Source organism: Lytechinus variegatus, chromosome 13, assembly GCF_018143015.1.
Source record: "Lytechinus variegatus isolate NC3 chromosome 13, Lvar_3.0, whole genome shotgun sequence".
Lineage (NCBI taxonomy): Eukaryota > Metazoa > Echinodermata > Echinoidea > Temnopleuroida > Toxopneustidae > Lytechinus > Lytechinus variegatus.
In genome coordinates, this window is record NC_054752.1 from 5,359,248 (window position 1) to 5,365,791 (window position 6,544).

The following is a 6,544-nucleotide window of genomic DNA, read 5'->3' on the forward strand; positions in this document are numbered from 1 at the left end:
ATTTCCAGCAACACAGTCACTGCCCGATAAAGTATTGAAAAAAACGTATTTACATCAGCCTACCACAAACATCTAACTGATCATGTTTATTAAAGCGAATGAATCAATCTTTATGTATCTGGATGTTTTGATATAAAACCGACGAGCAATCAGCGACAAATTTTCTGTTAAACTCTTGCAGATATTCATTCAATTCTTAAGAAATAATGAAGTCAAGACAGTCTCGATTACACAAAGCATTATTAAAACCATTTCCGTTAGAATGAAAATTTAAAAAATCCAACAAATTGCAGTTATCGTTTTATTGCGCCTGCAACTAAATCGTAATTGAACATACATTTCATTAACAGTCATTAACGTGGGCCTACTTGAATGGAACATATAAAAAAATATCATAAATATGCAGCTGTTCATTAAAATCACTTTTATCTTTATACACATGGACATTCATATAGTAATTAGATCAAAAAGCATTAAGCGAAACATTTTCCTGTAATGAACCCCCCAAAACAAAATCAAACATAGCTATACATGACCAAAATGAAATAAATGACCATCAAATGTGCATTCTGGTAACAGCAGATCCCGTTCAGTAAATAAACACTATACTTGTACATTTTGGTTTCCAATTCACAATTGTGAAATTATACACTACTGCTTATACGTTATGTGCAATGTAGGCCCGCTATTTTTTTTTGTGCAAGAGCACAAAGTGCAATTTACCAAAATGTATCGAAATCATTGTAACAGCCCCCTCTCTCGGTAAATCCAGGTACATGTATAATCATGTCATGATCGAGATCATTCCAGGGGCTGTTTCGTATGTAGCCACATCAAAACAATTCGTTTGTTTATGTTGATCTGATGTTGGAAGTGAAAATAAACAAACAAGCAAGCAATGTTTAGATGTAATGCGCATCGAGGTATAGCGAACGTGACCACGATCCTCTCAAAAATCGCAACATTATTATGAGATCAATTATAATTTAAACGTATAACGTGTTTTCAATTAAAGGAGTCAAAAGCACACATTTTCAATCTATAAAGGATCACTGAACATTCATTTAGAGTAACAATTATTGTTTCATTAGCGTGATAAGACCTTGGTAGCTATAATACACGCAATGGACTATTAAAAGGATATTTTTTTTACCGGCATGATTACATAAAATTGGGGAATAAGTGCTCAGTATTAAATACGGAACTGAACTCAAATGAAATATGCACGGGTATAGTGATAAAAGAGCTGCTATGCAGACATAATTAATATAGGTTTCCCCGCTCTATTTCACTCTTAGTGCATGCAAGAGTATAAATAGTTTATTCATTGTCGCTAAAGAGCAACCAAGAATTCAAACTAGTCATTCAAAATCGTCATAGGGCAGTCAAAAATTCATAATGGGCATTCAGTTTAGCTTTAGGGCAATCAAAACTCTAAAAACATCAATCAGATTCGTCATAGTGCACTCAAGTTAACACCGGAGGTCACGTGACTGAAGACAGAGCGTTCAATTTCGCTATTGGGTATCCATGTTCATAACTAGTGCATTCAATTTAGCACTGTATTTACATGACTTGTAATACATATTCAAAATTCTTCGCTTGTTTTTCTCAACCTGCAGTATGTGTGCCACCAGTGACCATTCATAAAACTGCACTGGACAATGTACATTATTCTTTACAGATGCTTGTAAAAAATAATGTAAATTACATAGAAGCAGTGGCCTGCTTATTTAGGAAATTATTTTGTCATATTACGTATATACATTTAGTTATTATGGTTTTTAAAGAATATAAAAGGTTAAAAAGAATTATACAGTGCGTATCTATAAAAGTTTACACTTAGAAATAATCCTGTATAATCATACATTTGCAATATCCTGAAGATTTTTCCACATTTTAAAGCCTGTGTATAGCTTTGGTAAAGGGTCAATAATGTGATTGATAATCGAATATCATCTAATATGACTGTCTTACTGAGGCGTAGAGACTGTTAGATATTTTTCCAACTGCACTTCTCTGAGAAAATTTCAAATATTCAAATCTTGGATATATAGCGCCCTCTCTCGGCGATGCTTGTTTTAAATAAAAAAAATGGGCATTCAAGCACTTATTTTATAAATTTAGTGATTAGATATCCAAAAGTTACAGACAAAGAACATATCTTGAAAGTTTCAGCCTATTCCATGATTTGGAATAGGATTTAATTGAAGACAAAAAAACGCGCAGATATTTGAATTTGATCGGGTGACCCGATCAAGTTAAATTTCCATGTAAAATCGCAAAATTTATCCTGTACAACACATTTTCATTTCACATCCTCCACATCATAACTGTTATAGGGCATATCCATTCATATTAGCTAGCAATGAACTGGAATAGTGATAGGTGCATTTTTGTGGATTTACCGAAACTATACACAAGCTTTAACATTGGTAAAGATCCATTTAAGCAAATGACGATATACATGTAACTGTCGAAAAATGAATCCGCTTGAGTGAGCATCACTTACTTTTGAAAAGTTAGTGAAAAATTATTTGCGCAGAACTTTGAAATATAAATGCGAATAAAAGTAGACCTTAATCATGAAGAACATGCGGAATTTAGCCAGTGAAACTGATTTGAAGATATCTTTTACCTTTTCAAAACTTGTTTCCTAGCCCAAAACAGAGAGAGCCAGAAGAGAGCATTGCACCCCATCCCCCCCCACACCGAGGCCATCGTGACGATAATAGCTCTACACTGAACTGTGATTTACATGAAATGGTTCAGACTTGATTTACCTTTTGTTAATCATTGTCAAGCTTGGGAAAAGTGTGGAGAAACAAGAATTAAATGAAAAACGAAATATAAACCCAATTTAAAGGATAGAAACTTAATGAAGAGAGCTGGAGATGTCTGATAGAAAGTTTTGTTCAGATGCAGTTATGTCCTCAGATCCAGCTGGCACAAAAAAGGGTAAATGTTGTGCTTACTAATGCTTCAATATACCCTGTTCATTTCAATTGACTAAAGATGCATGGTATTAGACCTCAAAATAACCAATCTGGAATAAAATTATTGGAAATGGTTTTTCAACTGATTTGAGTAGGTATGGGTGACAACATTTACCAAAAAAAAGTTAGGAGGAAAAAGGGTTGGGGAAAGTGTTTTTTTTTCAAGGTCAAAGGTCAATGACCTTTTCATATATACTGTATAATGATATCTCTGAGATGGAAAGGCTCAGGTTGGTGATAGTGGTGTCAAAATGCACAAATTTTTACCAGAATATCAAATAAAATATTAAGTACCTAGCATGCACATTCATCGATAAAATTCAAGGTCAAAGCCTTTCAAAGGTCAATGACCTTTTTTTACATTATATCACCATACTGTATAATGGTATCTCTGAGAAGATAAGGTACAGGCTAGTGATCATGGTGTCAAAATGTACTAATTCTTACAAGAAGGTAAAATAGAATAAATGCGAGTACCTAGAATGGACATTTCAAAAGGTCAATGACCTTTTACACTATATAGATATCATACTGTATAGTGGTATCTCTGAGATGAAAAGGCGCAGGTTGGTGATCATAGTGTCAAAATGCACAGATTCTGATCACAAGATCAAATAAAATAAGATTAAGAACATAAAATGCATATTCACCCATGAAATTTAAGGCCAAAGGTCAATGACCTTTTGTACATTATATAACATATTATATAATGGTATCTCGAAGATAAAACGGCGCAGGTTGGTGTTCTTGGTGTCAGAATACACAGATTCTTACAAGAAGATCAAATAAAATCAAATAAAGTACACACAGTGCTCATTTACCAATGAAATTCAAGGTCAAAGCCTTTCAAAGGTCTATGACCTTTTAGCATTACATGTATATACGGTATGATGGTATGTCTGAGATGGAAAGTCGCAGGTTGGTGACCTTGGTGTCAAATGCAGAGGTTCTTACAGGAAGATCAAATGAAATAAAATAAAGTACCCAGAATACATATTAATCCATTAAGTTCAAGGTCAAAGACCTATTTCCATGGGTGTCACGAGCGAAACTGCTCTAATTAACTTATTAATCTACAGGCTACTTAACCACCCTGAATAAAAGACCAAAGGATATTCAAGATATAAATGAAGTGATCAATTTAATGTCACAAAATATAATAAGTCGTTTACATTGAATCGTTGAGAACATAAGTATAATTGCAAACAGATATTCAATAAATCATTTCATATAGAGAAGGAGTATAATCATCATTGACTGTCCCAAGTTTATGGGAAGAGATTGATCTGGAAATAGGCCTTTAAATTATGTTACCGAAAATCTTGGAAAGTTTATCGATTGCTTGATCAAACCTTCAATCGGGTAAATGCGGAGTTCGAAAACAGAAGAGATCGACAAACCACGACGACTACGAAGATTGGACGATTATGACGAGGAACAAGTATGCCGATGATCGACGACGACGACGAAGAACACGACTGACGTCATCATCGAAGACACGTGTCCTTGAAGAATTAAGAACAAGAGTTGAGTTGAAGCTCTAACTTGGAAGAATTACGGTCGAGTCCGACGAACAATAGCTTCGGCTGACTCAAGCGAGTCATTCCCCTCGAATGACATTTTGACTCATGACCTGGACATAGAGGGTATGTGCTACCCTGACCTACATTGACTCCACATTGACTCTGGGCTGACCCTAGGTTGACAGCCGTCTAAAATAGGAATAGACCAAATACTTAACAGCAAAGGCCCTAACAATATTCTATTCACAAAGATATCAGCTTATCAAAATTAGCTTTCATATTTATTATCAAAGTAAATGAATAACAAGCTTCTATTAGCATGAGCTTTCTGATAGTCAAGAAAATACATAACAGTTGAGAAATCTAATATAATTATTTCTCTCTGAATCGTAGATCAATTATATAATTGACTTTAACAGACTTCAAAAATACAACTTTGTTCATTTTAGTAAGGATAATTATATTCACATTGAAGACTGGAGTAAGATGTCATTTGGTGACAAAATGAGCAGAATATATATATATATATATATATGTAAATCTGTCTTTCTTTCTGAAAACAGACATGCCATATTAAGCATAAGAATTGTATTAATATTAAAACGTATGAACCAAACATTACTTACAATTCGGCATCGAGTAGAAAGGAACCTCCCTGCACTGGGTAGGGTGGCACACGCCCTTTTCCTTGGTTAGGAAACACCCCAAATTGGACCTTCTTCTCCGAAATCAAAAGTGAGAGTGAGCTGGCTTGGCTTTTCTTGCCAGCACACCAAACAGAAATATGAAACACAAAGAGTCTGTAATCCTATACACCTGTTAAACTATAGTCTACTTATCATGACAACCCAGCCTGTTAAAATACCAGGCAACCTATCATGCCTACAGTTTAGTTACTAAGGTATGCAGTCCACATCTGTACATGGAGTTTAATAAAAGAGTTTAACAAAACATGGACTTTAACAAAAGGGTTATCTAATTTTGAATAAGATCCTACAATTGCTCCCCAATTTCATGAAAATGCTCTGATTTTCTTCCAAAAACGAGTTAAATCTTATTCAAAGTAAAAATATATGATTCGCATGATAAATGTGAAATATTACTATGCTCACTATATAGCACCTACAGTAATTTACTCCATTTGTATAGGTGTATAAAGATTCGACTTAAATGTTTTCCAAATTTAAATCAAATTAAATCATTTTATTTCTGCAATACAATTTTCAATCTTATAAATTGCATGCATTTCAATGTTTTGGTGCATTTTTTTTTTACAACCTACTTAGAAAGTCTGCTCCTACGTTCTCGGAGCCGCGAATTGCCTCAATGCGGTAGCGAAATGGCTGGAGGGAAAGGGCCCACCTCATTACCCTACTGTTGATACATTTTGCTCGATTGAGGTATAGAAGTGGTTTGTGGTCTGTTTCAAGGACAAAGTCTGTACCTTCAAGGTAAACACGGAATTTACTTATTCCCCATACCAATCCGAGACATTCACGCTCAATAGTCGAGTAGGCTTGTTCACGCGGAAGAAGCTTGCGACTTGCATAAGCAACAGGCTGTTTCTCTCCATCATGCTCCTGAAGGAGTACAGCACCAAGCCCAGTAGAAGATGCATCCGTTCTTAAAATGAACTTCTTCTGAACATCAGGCAGACAAAGGATGGGGCTCTGGGTGAGACTTTCCTTCAAAACTTTGAAGGCTGCCTCCTCTTCAGCAGTCCATTTCAACTGGTTAGGCTCCCGATTCCTTGTCTTGTCTGTCAGACGCGATGCTTTCGACGCAAAATTTGGGATAAAGCGCCGGTAATAGCTGGCTAATCCGATGAATGCACGAAGCTGCTTCTTAGTTTCAGGCTTCTTAGCATCACGGATCTTCTCTACCTTATCCAACATGGGTTGGATCTTACCTGCTTGGACAATATGGCCTAAGAATTCTACCTTTGTGCAACCGAGTTGGCACTTGCTGGGTCGAGCAGTGAGCCCTGCTGCTCGCAATCTTCCCAAAAGCTCATACAAGGTAGAT